This window comes from Ambystoma mexicanum, chromosome 10 (assembly GCF_040938575.1).
Source record: "Ambystoma mexicanum isolate Mex_15411 chromosome 10, UKY_AmexF1_1, whole genome shotgun sequence".
NCBI lineage: Eukaryota > Metazoa > Chordata > Amphibia > Caudata > Ambystomatidae > Ambystoma > Ambystoma mexicanum.
This window is the reverse complement of record NC_090932.1, coordinates 1,214,199,556-1,214,214,827: the sequence shown is the minus strand read 5'-3', so window position 1 is coordinate 1,214,214,827 and position 15,272 is coordinate 1,214,199,556.

The following is a 15,272-nucleotide window of genomic DNA, read 5'->3' as shown; positions in this document are numbered from 1 at the left end:
AGGTGTCCAGTGCAGTTTTGGTTTCAGCCAGGAGTTCAGCTGGGGAGAGGAAGAGAGAAACAGAAGCAAAGAGGAAGGTCTTGAGGTACTTCCGGATCCAGAGATAATTCTCCTTAAGTTTCAGAGAGGCAGGGAGGCTGTTCCAGAGGGGGACCCAGCCGAAGAAAGAGATCTACCACCAATTTGTTGCTCGTAGAAGCGAATTTCCCTGAGGGAGGTGGAGGCGGATGAGCAAAGAGCTTGAGAAGGCAGATATCTATGAAGAGAGAGTTGAAGGTATAGAGGCCCCCAGACCGCAGAAGGCTTTGTGGACCATGCAGAGGGTTTTGAACTTAATCCGTGCAGCCACTGGGAGCCAGTGCAGGGATTTCAGTCCTGGAGAGATACCAGAGTTCTGAGGAAAATGAGTTTCTGGGCGAAGGCGAGGAAAGGAAGAATACCTCTGAGGAGGTGCAGCTGGTAGTCTGACTTCTTAGAGACATCAGAGATGTGAGGAGAGAAGGAGAGTGTGGAGTCGAAGATGAACCCAAGGTTTTTAGGCACACAGATGGTAGCAGGAAGAGGACCAATAGTGACAGGAAAGGAGGGAGCAGGTGTCCTGATGAGGAGAATCTCAGTCTTACTAGCATTACGCAGAGATCATTGGCGGCACACCACTTCTGGATAGCAGACAGACAATCAGATGGAGAAGAGGTGGCAGAAGGGAGCCTGAAAATGAGTGAAGTGTCATCCACATAGCACTGAAAGTTGGGGCAGAGAGCAGCAATGCGATGGACGCAAAGTGCCAGGTATTGGTTGAACAGCCAGGGAGAGAGGTTAGACCCCTGGGGAACACCACAGGTAGAGAGAGAGCTAGAGGAGAGGAAGGACCAAAGTTGGACCTGGGAGGGTCTATCAGAGAGGAAAGAGGTCAGCCAAGCCAGGGCCTGATCAGTGATACCCAGGTTATCATGGAGACGGTTGAGCAGGGTAGCATGGTTGACCGTGTCAAAGGCAGAAGAGAGATCAAGTAAGATGAGGACACAGGGGGTATTGGAATCGAGGTTTGAGAGCAGGTTTTCACTGATGTTCAGGAGAGCAATTTTCATGCTTCTGGTAGCTCCGAAGCCAGACTGATGGTCATGGAGACAACCGACAGATTCAGTGTGATGATTAAGCTGGCAGATGGCCAGATTTTCTTGGAGTTTTCCCACGAAAGGAGTGATGGAGACTGAGCGGTAGTTAGCCGGGCAGGAGGGGTCGGCTGAGGGTTTCTTAAGAAGAGGGTCCACAATGGAGTGATTCAGGGGGGAAGGGAAGACTCCAGTAGTGAAGGAATGGTTGCATAAGTCAGTTAGAGCAGGAGCCAGGGTATCAATGTGGTCCTTGATGGTCTTGGAGGAACAGAGGAGAACCTGTTTTGAAGAGACTTTCCTAGATCAGACTTATCTAGAAACCCTGTCTGGGGAGAACAGGGGAAAGGCAGAGAAGGAGGGAGGAGAGGTGGCCAAAGAGGGGCCAGAGGAAGAGCGGGGAATAGAGAGGGGAGAGGGAGAGGAAGAGAGAGAGGACAGGATGTCCTGAGTTTTAGAGATGAAATGAGAAGTCAGGGCCGTGCAGAAGGCCTGGGAGGGGATAGCAGTGGTAGAGACTGCAGCAGGGTTAGCCAGCTCCTTGCAGATTTAAGAACGCCATTTCCTCTCAGCCACCCTGCACTTACGTTTAAGGGTGATGAGGTCTGAGTTGTACCAGGAGCTGCACTTGGCTTTGGGCTTCAAGCGGATCCTCGTAACAGGGGCAAGAACATCAAGAGTATCAGATATAGCAGTGGAGAATGGAAAGGGCTGTATCAGGGTGTGAGTCAGCCAAAGGGGAGGGGAGTGAGAAAGTGACAGGGAAAGCCTCAACTGACACACGCTTCATAAGTCGGATGACCGAGAAGGTAGGTGGCAGTGCTGGAGTTTGCTTGGCCTGAGGGGTAGTGAGGGTGAGATGGGAGGAAAGGAGAAAGTGATCACTCCAGGAGAGAGGAGTGGTGAGAGGGATAGAAAGGGGAAGGTCTGAAGAGATCAGAACATACAGAGTGAGCCCTGCAGAGTGGGTCAGGCCAGAAGGGTGGATAGAGAGTGAGAGAGAGTCGCACATGTCGTGAAAGAGTCCAGAGTAAGGACAGGAACCATCCAGGTGGATGGTCAAGTCTTCAAGAAGGAGGTGTTGAGTGGTCGAGACCAGGAGGGAGCAGGAGGTTTACTCTTTTTACTGAAAACCATTGTTTTTGACTGAATGTAATTAACGGCGGGACATTTTCATCCAAAAATTGCTTAAAGAAGATAAAATGTTTGTAGAGGCCAGCAGGGGTAAGGGAGATCAATACAGAATCCTCTGCAAACATTTGGTGACAAAATTACGACCTTGCTGGAGTGGGAGTGATTGTGCAAGTTCTTCTGATAGCCCGCATCTAACCATAGCTGTGATTTTCAGTACTGCTGAAAGAAGAGCTTGGATAATCTGCAGGCTTCTTAGGTGCGACCAAAGCTTTGGATGGGGGACGCAGTCGACGCTGCCCAGAGGTCGATGAACAGTAAATATAAATTAATTTTCCTTAAGGAAAGGTACTTTTTAATTATTAAAGTCAGCCTAAAGCATTGGTCTATTGTGATGATCCCTGCCTGGAAGGCCGCCTGTAGATGGTGCATGATATCATGCTCATCAATCCATGCTTTAAGATGAGTTAAAACTGCTTTTACAAATATTCTCCCCATCCCATGTCTAACAGCAAGATGGGTCAGAAGATTATGGTGTCTTCCTGACTACCCTTTTTGTAGAAGAAACTATTTAATTACTTTTCCATGTAGTAGGGGATGGATTTAATATCAAAATGGCCTGTAATAACCCTTTCAGATAGTGCCCAAATGGTTATCCCTTTTTGAAGATGTCCACATGGAGTTTATACGGCCCAGGGTCCATGTTGGATTTCTGTGCATATATTGCTTTTGTCACTTTAGAGACGGAGAGGATGAGGGCAGTGAGATCCATCTCACTCCAAGGCTCTAGGGCCCACTTGTCTACTTCCTCATCTGTGGATCTAGTAAAGATTTTTAAAGTGGCTAAACCACCTATCCTATGCAATATAAAATGTATTTCTCATCCTCTTACTCTTGGTTTACCAGTTGCCAAAATGTGGCAGTATCCATGTTGGATATTGCATCTAACAGCAAATCCCATAGCTTGGTGGCATAGCCCTTTTTCTTGGCTGGCTTTGCTGCCCTCAGAATGTTTTGCCAACCCCCCACATTTCTAGAACTCTCTATCATACCAACACGTACTGTTGGTCGCCTGATGCTCAACCTGTCTGACATTTGTAGTTAGAAATGGTTTTATTTTCCCATGTTAGCAACACATATGTTCATTGTATCTTCTGGTGATATCTTTCGATCGCCACATAATATTTCAATACATTCTAATGATGCTTCATAGATCCTCGAAATTGCATGCTTTCTGCCTAATTCATCCCATTTGACAGCACTTCTTGCAGTAACACTAACTGCTATTGGTATCCCAATATTATGCACCTCAGGTTTACTGAGTTGGCTATAGTCACCAGCATGCAGTCAATATGACTACTACGTATACCACAAACAAATGTGGCTTTGCTGGTTTGTCATCCTCAGTTCACCCTTTAGATGCTCTGGTGTTGAGTGATGCCCATATTTGGGCTAACTCTGGGGTATATGTTTGCTGTTTTTGGGTGTGCCGCATATGAGTTCAAAGCAAGATCTCCATCCTGAAAGACACCTACCAATATCTATCGGGGTTCATACTGGAGGTCCTCTGATATAATGATCTGCCCCGACTATGGTTTGTATTTCTCCGGTATTCTAGGTTGCTTTGATTAAGTAGAAAACATTTAATCCATTTCCAGTGTTCTGCTAATTATAGACATTAACATTAACATTTTCTGCAGTTTTGTACTTAGCTGTTAGTATCATTTGCTGCTGCTTTGAACCTAGCTGTTAGTAACATTTGCTGCTGTTTTGAACCTAGCTGTTAGTAACATTTGCTGCTGTTTGAACATTTGCTGTAGTTTTGAATTTAGCTGTGCCCAGTGACTTCCCTGTGCTACCCTCTTCCTGCTTTTCCCCACATCCTGTCCACCCCCCTGCTTCCCTCCGCTACTCTCTCTTTTCTTCCCCCTCTTTCACAACACCTATGGCACTCTCCGTCTCTCCCATTTTCCTAACATTTTCTCCATTGACTATCCTACCCTTCTCACCAAGTCTGGCAGGAAGAAGTTCAAAATGGAAATCTTGGTCTCTAACTTTGGTCTTCCTATCCCTTACACCTAGTCCAGTGCTTCCTCGAGACAGACCCTCAACAACATCCTCTTTGTCGTTCCTTCGCCGGACCTGTGGACATCTTATATGGTCTCTGTGCTCACTCCTTTATCTTTGTCAGCCATTAATGGTGGCCCCCATTGGGAGGCACTCCTGAACCCCTTCCACTCCTCTAAGGTCATCATTAATGTCTACCTGAATCGTGCTGTCATGGTCCAATGTCCTCAGGACAACCTTCTCCTCTTTGACAGATGCTTCCCATGCCTCATCAATTTCCTTTCTTCTCGTGCTGTCCCATCTCTGCCATCTTCTGCTTCCTTACCTCCCCCTCTGCCTCCTCCTTGGCTACCTTGCCCAATCCTCCTTCCTCTTATGCCCCCCCTTGGGCCCTTGGGCTCCTTCTACACCTCCACAGGGCATACCTCTGATTTGTACACCTCCCCGGAAGTCCATCAAGGATGGCACCATTCTCCATATTGGACTGGAGAGTGGTGAGTGTGCACTGCTAATTTTTAGATTTGTTTACTCGTAATTAATTCTGACCATTACGACCAACCCTTTGTCAAGAAAGCAAAGAGTTTGTAGCCAGGTGAGAACATATATTTAACAAATGTTATTTAGATTTAATTTAATTGACTATCCAAGAATTGTCTAACAACATAGCACAACTTGATAAATAAATCACTGAATTGACAGATGCAGCTTCTTTCTCTGAAATATTGTTAGATATCAATACCAAACTGGAAGGATATACAACTGATTTAGAACCTTGCAAGGTCAGGAAATTTAAGCTGGATACATTTGACTATCTGAATAATGAAGTCTATACATGGGCTGATAAATATCAGTTTCAAGGACCTAGACCTACCAAGACATCTACAGATAATAGCAGTTCTGAATCTGGTACTACAGAACCAAGGGACCACACAAAATACGGAGAGACAAAGTAAGCATCTCAGGTGCAACTACAAGAAAAACCACGACTTCACAGACAACGGGCTCTTCCTCTTCTGCTACTTTTTTAGACCAAAGGGGAAAAGGACGAGGAGGGGGTCAAGGCAAAAATCTAGGAATGCTAACCAGATTCCAAATGCAGCAGAATTAGTGGTCAATTTATCTAAAAGTCAACTGTCTAATCATTAAATCCGAACACTGGAAAAAGGTCTAAAGTATGTGCCTACATTTAGTACAAGCAGGTTCAACACTCAAGTTGAACTTCACAAATTAATACACAGGCTTAAATTGAAGGTGTTTTTTGCTGAACTTCAGCCTTCCATTAACCTGAATCTTTCCAAGACAGAATACACAGAGTGCAAGCCGAGATGTACTTTTTCAGCTCCAATTACAGTACCGTAAATAGAAGTATTTCAAAAAATGGTATTAGCGGATGTCAACAAGATTCAGTTCAAGAGCCCCACATATCACAACTTGAACAGAGGTGAACTTTCTCAAATTAAATATTTGTTCTCAGACACCAGTATCACAATCAGACCTGCAGATAATGACAGAATAATTGTCAGTATGAATTCAGAACACTACAAAGAAGAATGCGCAAGACAACTATCTGATTCAAATACATACGCAGAACTTGACAATGATCCGACTATGTAAATTAAACAAGACCTAGAAGCTATTCTGACCTTGGCAGAAGAAAAGGATTGGATGAATCATAAAACCAAATTGTTTTTGTTAACCACCCATAGGAAAATGCCACATTTGTGTGTTCTTCCCAAAATTCATTAAAGTCTGAACAAACCACCTAGTAGACTGATTGTAGCTGCAACAGGGAGCATATCGCAACCTTTAGGTATTTATTTGGATTTTTTCTTACAGCATGTTATACAAAAAAAAACAACATATGTAAAAGACACTACTCATTTCTTACGGATATTAAGTCAAATTCAACTGACAGCATCTGACATCCTCTTTACTATAGATGTGAATAGCTTATATACAAGCATCCCCTATGATCACGGACAAGAGGCTGTAGAATGGCTGCTTCTAGTTGAAGATTCCATAGGAGCGTCAAAAGAATTTCTGATGATATTGTTGAATTTCATTGCATTGCATTGAACTCTTGTTTTGAATTTAATAAGTGCTATTATCTACAAACTTCAGGAACAGCTATGGGTGCTACTATGGCTCCAGCAGATGCTAATAGTTTTATGTACTGGTTTGAAACTTTGCATGTCTTGGATCAGCCTGACTGGAAGAAACATATTAAAAGTTGGTATAGATATATAGATTTTATCTTCTGTGTATGGAGTGGCAGCAGAGAAGAACTTTCTGAATTATTGGTATACCTGAACAACATAGACAGTAGAATTGAATTTACAATGGAGATTGGGAATCCCAATATACACTATCTGGATGTAAAAACCAAAATTATTGGTCTCAATATTAGCACAACACTATACTCAAAACCAACGGACCGTAATCATTTACTGGACAGGATGAGTTTTCATCCCCCGAACATCTTAAAAAACCCAAAAAAACGGAGGGATCAGGGTTATCCATAAGAATATCTTCAAAGAGCATTGCTGAAAACACAAACTACACACTGGACAGATCAGTTGAAGAAAGTAAAAAATCGAAGAGGCAGTCCATATTTAGTGTTTGTATCTAAGTACTCCACTCAAAGCAGACATATAAAGCAAAGCATAATGAAACATTGGAGTATTTTGACCAGTGAAGACAGAACGAAGCAACCTTTTTTCATACCTCTGGTATTTGCTTACCAAAAGTGTCATAACCTCAGGAACATGTTAGTGAACATTCAAGGCAAAATTAAGAAGCATCCCGACAAAAAAACAGGGACTTATTCATTTTTAATGTGTGGGAGTTGCAGTAATGTCATTAAAGAACCTATAGTGTTACATAAAAGAACAGGAGAACGAATCAAATTGAAACATCATGCAACATGTGCTACAGAAAATGTTATATATGGCATTAAGTGTTCCTGTGGGAAATGTTATGTTGGAGAGACAGCAAGGAAGATGAGGCTAAGACTAAATGAACATAAATCATGTATTAGAAACAACAATCAAATCCCGGCCATAGCCAGACACTTTGTTGATAATGGACATACGGTTTCTCAGTTAAGATTTCATATTCTATAGGTCGTTGAAACTAAAAGACATCACATAAATGCCAAAAAAAAGAGCCTAGCGAGAGGCCTTCTGGGTAGAGAGATTGGATGCTCTCTCTCTCTGGGGGGCATCAATGAAGAATGGGATTTAAATTGCTTTGCCTGATCCATATTCATCTTGATTGAAGCTATGAGCGTTTTGGAAATTTAGATGAACTTGTTTCACAAGTAATTAGGCTAGGACTCGATTATTCATGTTACAGTAGTACACCGGATTTGATGAAGATTTTGTGTTATATTAACATTATAAACCCACATATGTATGTAATGTGCTGTACATTAGATGTTTGACATCACAGAAGATAATGTTTTGAACATTCTCTCTTTTAAGTCCAATCTGTGGAGATTGCACTTCATTTCCCATAATCCACTTTACTCCTAGACTGTTTCGTATCTAACTCTGTGATTTTTTCTAACGATTTCTGTGTTCTAATTTGTAGTATGGCTAAGAATTTGTCTTTGGCTCGGATATCAAAAGGTCACAAATGCATTTAGATCACTTTCTTAACTTTGCTAGACACATATTTTGAAGCTGAATGAGCATTAATTGTGTCCCATTCCAACATGGCATCTATCAACGCGTGGTTGATTCCCATGGCAACCAGGAATTTTCTTGTACAGTAGCGCTTAACACGCAGCTACTGATTTGGTCACCATGCCATTGGCGCTTGTTTATAGGTATGTAACAAGCTTATTTTAAACAATCAGAAATAATATAACTCTAATCTGAGGGTACATATTATAATTAGTGTGTATTGACACACAGGAATTGTACACGACTATTATATTTATCCGTGTTGCCTGCGGGATGAATTCACCCAGAGCCATCAGCTCAAGTAACACTGAATAGTCGAACAACTGGGTAAGAGACAAAAATAATACTAAGATGTTATTCAATAGCAATCAGAAGGCACACATTTTAACCAGGGTGCTTCTACACACAGGAATTATACGTGAGTGTTGTTGTGAGCCGTGCAGCCAGAAGGAGGAATTTTCATAGAGCTCTGCTCTTAGTTCACTTAATGCTGAATCACTGGGTAAGATGTACAACATAAATTTAGTTTTTACAAACACCGTTGGCAATAGATACACCTACATCTATCTGTTTTATTATATTAGTGACTTGAAGATATACAGACAACACAGTGGATCTTTCCTTTCATCTTCTAAGTGCAAGGCAGAGATGCTGTCCCAGAGCAAAGTTAGACTCATAAAATGAGCAGGTCAGTACAGGCATCTAAAGTTTAAAATATAAGTAGATATTTTCTCTTCAAAATACATTTATGTAAGCAAGTCATCATATACACAGCATCTAACAAGGTTTTCTCATACTTTTTCTTTTGGTGCAACGCCACATGGGTACTCCATAACACGTATGTATGAACATATTAATGTTATGCAAATTCATGAACGTATTTCTTGCAACAACATTGTGATGTGATTTTGAATAATGTGAATTGATTTGAATGGTTAACTATGAACAATTTGTGAATGTCTTGACAAATTGCAAATACTAATTCCCATTGTGTTGATTATTTTGCTTTTGATATATCAATATTACGATTTAGAGCTTTTTGATTTTGATAATGATGCAACAATCCCTGATAAAGGACGTTGATGTTCGAAAAGCATTGGCCCTTGTTTAGGCATCTGCACTATTCAAGAAAACAAATACCTGAATAAAGAATTTGATTGAGTAATTCAGCACAACTGGTGTAAAAAATACAAAATAGTGGAAATAGACAAGATAGAAGAATCCAATAATTGTTATATTCCTTGGCATTTGGGAATGCAGCCCACACCGCTGACTCATAAACCAAGGTCATTTTGGTAACCTTCTCCATATTGCCTCTCTCAATTCTCGCTTAGCTGTCAAACACTCTTCTGTCATCTGCCACCTCCTGGAAGAACTTGACATCAAAGTCCTCAGTCTCACAGAGACATGGTTCATGGCCAGCTCTGTCACAAGTTTTGTCACTCTCCTCCCTGATGGCTAGAGTATCCTCTCCACACCCCGACCCAATAGTTCCAGAGGTGGCATAGCCTTGATCTTCCTGGAGTGGATTCCTGCCTCTAGCATTCCTATGCATGCCTACTCCTCCTTTGAATGCCTTGTCTGTATTCTCTCTTTCTCTCCTGGCCACTCTCTTACTGTGGCTACTATCTATCGGCCACCTGGTCAGATCTCCCCCTTCCTCTCCGAGTAGGCAGATCTCTCCTCCTCCCCCCTCACCTTGACCACTAAACTACTCCTTCCTGGAGACTTAACATACATCTGGATGCTTCCTGACACTCATCTGGACTCTTTCGTGACCTCTGAAACTCTCTCTGTCTTTCTATTCTCCCCTCCGGCCAGACTCATTCTGCAGGACACACTCTGGATGCTCTGATCTCCTCAGACCTCTCCCTCTCTGTCCATCTGATAACTCCTCTCTCCTGGAGTTATCACTCTCTCCTTTCTTCCCATCTCTTCCTCGCTAACCCTCAGGCCAAGCCTATTCCAATACTTCCACCTACCTTCTCGGCCATCAAACCCATGAAGCGTGTATCAGTTGAGTTTTTCGCTACCACTTTATCTCCCCCTCCTCTACCCCGGGTGACTCACATCCTGACACAGCCCTTTCCACTCTCTACACCTCTATCTCTGATACTCTTGATGTTCTTGCCCCTCAGAAGGCTAGCACAGTGGCAACATGCTCACCTCGGAAGCAAGACGACACGGAGCACCACAGGTTCGATCCCCGGGTCAGCGCTTAGAAACCTCTGGGTATTAAGTGCGTTATAAATAACCTATCATATCATATCATATAATGACGATCTGCTTGAAGGCCAAAGCCAAGTGCAACTCTTGGTATGACTCTGACCTAGTCACCCTTAAATGCAAGTGTAGGGTGGCTGAGAGGAAATGGCAGGTTTCTTGTGCATCCTGATCCAAATCCAATTTCGGCTACTTGTCCGCACTAACAAGAGAGCCCATATCCAAGCCTGTGTCTCTGCAGCATCTAACAACTCGACCAAACTCTTTACAATCTGCAAGGAGCTGGCCAACCTTGCTGCAGACTCTATTTCTCCTATCGCCTCCCAGGCCCTTTGCACGGCCCTGGCTTCGGATTTCATCTAAAAAAAACCAGGATATTCTGTCCACCCTCTCATCCTCTCCTCTCTTCTCTCTTTGATTCATCTGGCCCCCCTGCAGCCACCTCTCCTCCCTCCTTCTCATTTTTTCCTTCACTCTCCCCGATGAGATTTCCAGACAAGTCTGATCTATGAAAGTCTCATCAAAACAGGTTCTTCCCTGTTTGTCCAAAATCATCAAGGACCACATTGACACCCTTTCTCTGATCTGGCTGACTTCTGTAACCAGTCCTTCACCTCTGGAGTCTTCCCCTCCTCACTGAAGCACTCTCTTGTGCACCCTCTTCTCAAAAAACCCACAGCCGACCCCTCTTCCCTGGCTAACTATTGCCTGATTTCTATCACTCCTTTCCTGGGCAAACCTACGGAAAAGCTGGCCATTTCCCAGCTTAATCTTCACACTGACTTTGTTGGATGTCTCCATGACCATCAGTCTGTCTTCAGAGCTGCCAGAGCACAGAAACTGCTCTACTGGAAATCCATGAAGCCCTGCTTTCGAACCTTGACTCTAACATCTCTTCTGTCCTTATCCTACTTGATCTCTCTTCTGCTTTTGACATGGTCAACAATGCCATCCTGCTCAACCGTCTCTATGATAACCTGGGTATTACTGATCAGGCCCTGGCCTGGCTGACCTCTTTCCTCTCTGATGAACCATCCCAGGTCCAACTTGGGTCCTTCCTTTACTCCATCTCACTCTCTACTTGCAGTGTTCCCCAGGGGTCTAACCTCTCTCCCTGGCTGTTCAACCAATAACTGGCACCCCTTAGCGACCGCATTGCCACACTTTGATCTAACTTTCAGTGTTATGCAGATGACACACAGCTTGTTTTCAGGCTTCCGTCTGCCACCTCTTCTCCCTCCCTCATCTCTGACTGTTTGTCTGCAAGAAAGGAAAAAAAATGGTTGTAGCCTTCTTTTTTGTTACAGCGGGGCCTGGTTCTGGAAGGCAAGGTAAGTATCAAGGCAAAATGAAATAGAGACCAGGCTACCCCTCCCTTAGGCGTGTGGGGGGTGAAGACCTATTCGGAAAAAAGCTAGTGGTTTATTTAACTAGCTATAGAAGAACACACTTGAGGTAATACATATAAAACAAAGTTTAATTGAAAAAAACAACATGTTAAAAACATACATATAAAGGGGTTACAAATTGTTAACCAACCCAACACAACGCCTCTTATCTGAAATAGAGAACTTGATGATTCATGCTCACACTGAAGAATGGATTGATGACGATGAAAAACTTGTCCTGATCAAAAGACATCTCATCCTACTCGCAATATATCTTTTGCCCAAGATTCACAAAAATGACCACATACCACCTGGACGACCCATTGTAGCAGGGCTAGGGTCCATTTTAGAACCACTCTCGATCTGCGTAGATACCTTCCTTTGACCCTTTGTTGGTGAAATGAAATCATTTGTTCAAGCAACAACATCTATTATCAACATTTTGAGCACCATTTCCATCGAGCTAGATGACCTGTTAGATACTTTCGACGTTGAATCACTATACACAAGCAGTCCTCAAGGTGAATACATTGAATTATTGAAAACCTATTTAGATAAAAGAAGGAACACTGAGCCTCCAACTGCCTTCCTCCTCCAATGTATTCATCTGGCACTCACAGAAAACGTCTTTATTCATGGACAAACTTTCCACCAACAATGCAATGGCACTGGCAAGGGGGCTACATTTTCCCCCGATGTAGCAAATTTATGTATGGACTCTTTCGAGCATGCTTCTGTCTATCATGAAAACAACCAGTTCACAGGTAATTTGATTTGTTGGTACAGATACATCAACAAGATTTTTGTGTATCTGGCGCAGAACACAAGACCGACTTGAAGAAGATCCCTGGATTAAATTCACCAAACATCAAGTCCTACGCAGTATTCCTTTTCTTGATCAGGAAATATTTAAATCTGATGCAAACAACTTGGGAACTACACTTTACAGAAAACCCACATCAAAAAACACTTTACTCAGTTATTCCAGCTACCATCCATCTAGCCTGAAAGACAACCTTCCATACGGCCAGTTTCTACACCTCCGCCACAACTGCACTTCTTTGACAGATTTTTACAGCACCAGCAAATCTTTGACGATCTGCCTAATAGAAAGAGGCTTGAAAAAGAGCAAGAAATACCAACTGAGTGCCTTGCCTTACTCAGACTACCTGAGTATTACAAGACAAACTAACATGTGTAACAACCTTTACGCCTATCAGCAATACCCTAGGAAAGACAGTATTACGTCATTGGGATGTTCTTACAACTGACACCTTTAAGCTGAACAAACCCAGTTGCGCTTTTAAACACAGCAGGAATCTTAAAGATCACCTTGTTCATACATATGAAAAACCTAAAGTCCCATTTCTAAACCAAAGAATGTTGTGGAATCTGCCACCGGTAATCGGTCATCACAGATGTGTGACATGCTCTGCCTGCGCCTTGACAAAGGACCTTAAAAAAATCAATCTTAACGGTACAGTTTGGAAATTTAAATCTTTTACAAATTACAAAACAAAATGGTCAGTTTATGGCATAAAACGCCCATGCGATTTATTATACATCGGCAAGTGCAAACATGAAATCCGCCAACGGATCTATGAACATAAGTCCTACATCAAAAATGAAGTAGAAGACAAGCCCATGGTGTCACATTTTAAAGCAAAGAAACATCTTTACTCAGACCTTTTCTGGTTCATTATAGAAACCGTTAAAAATCCCTGCAGAGGTGGCGATCGTGACATGATGCTTCGCTTTTTAGAACAAAAGTGGAATCATCGTTTAAATACGGTCAAACAAGGCCTGAATGTTTCGATAGAGTGGAACCTGTTCTTTAACTAGATCATATGTAATTTTTTTAACAACTATGACAAATATCAACAACAAGGCCTTTTTTCAACAAACTAAGCCTTCCCCTCCATGACAACGTAACTTACCCTAGTAACTATAAGTGTCACATATAAGTCTTCAGTGTATTTTTTCTATATTTTCCAAAATATGAGAGATGTTCTTGTCCAGTCTATTGGCTTTTTGGTGTTTTTTTAACATGTCATCAACGTGCGCATACAAGGCATTGCAACTGTTTGCGTGTTTATTTATGTTGATCCATCACTAAGGTTTCCTACTGGATGTTGTCAAACATAATGGAATAGCTCTTGAGATCCAAATTTGGTAGTGTTCAACAATGATTTACAGCTGGTTCTCTATACATTGTGTTCAATATATCTTCATATGTGATGTAGAAAGCTTTTTCTAGCAAATGGCTACTATATATATATATATATATATTTTTTTTTTTTTGTTGTTCATTGTATGGTTTTTCAGTGCTTTTCACAAACTACTAATGTGAAAATGAAGATTTGCAATGTTGTACCTTCGATCCATCACAAATGTTTTCCAACTGGATGATGTTAAAAACAATGCAATACCCGTCGAGATCTCATGTTTTTTTTCTGTGCAGAACAACGTGTCACATCTGGTTTGTGTTTACCCAAAATGTTGGCATGTGATATAAACATATGTTCCACCAAAACACCACATAGCCATTTGAAATGATCACACCTAGTTAGAATGGCCAGTTTTTCAGCCAATAATTAAAAAGTGAATATTGTCATGCCGTTTTTGTCAAAATACTATATGTTTCCCAACAATGTATAAGCACCCATATGGCTTTTTTCTACAAAACGCACCCCAATCGAACTGCAAACATCTTAATACTATCACCAACCACACTTTGTCTGTGGCCTGTAGCAATAAAGCTACTCAATCTGCAGTGCCTCGGCTCCCAGCACACCTGCACATGCGTGGGAGCCGAGACACTATAGTTTCCGTGTCAGCAGAGAAACACACGGATCGAGGTGAGCTGTTACTTATGCTCTGCGAAAATATACCTCCCTTTTTTTTTAATTTGGGACGCTTGAATGCTATTTTGGCATACGCATTTGCGCGGTGCTTAGCCTATGTATTCCTCATATGCTCCCGACTTTTCTTGCTGCAAAGTAGTCGTCGGCCATTATCCACAGGTGCAGTAAATCAGTGTTCTTAACTGCATTTTGCTGCTTTACAAGGACAATAATATCGGCTACTTAGTTTATTTGGTATATATACCTTAAAAATATCGGATACATTTTCCTTAATTTTGGCTTTTCCAAAAACAAACCACATCAACACACAAAGAGGTAGAGGGTGGTTATGCAGAGTCTCAAGTGGACCCTCATGTAAGGGGGCAAAACCTTACAGGGTAATTCATAGAAATTCGCACAAAAGTGGTGCACGCGGCTGGCGCACAGTGTGCCCGTGCGAATGTCTGCGTCAGCCGCGTGCGCTAAAATCGATTTCCGCGCACAGCGTATTCATGGATTTTCGCATCCAAAACCAGCCGTGGCGCAGCGTGGCGCAGCAACCCTGCAGCAGCGCCTGTTACGCCCTCAAGAACGCCCTCGCGCAAGGAAAAGCCTTTAAAATCCCCAAATAATCGCAAAGGGCTGCGTTAACCCTGGACCAGTTCACATGGCTGGCAAACAGCAAACGCCAAGCGGGGAACGTGTATTTCAGTGGTTCGCGGGAAGTTCCACACGTGATTGTCCTGTGTACGTGTGCATCAGGGGTGCATGGAAAGTAACACACGTAAAAGCAGCAGGGTACGTGTATTTCAGGGGTGCGCG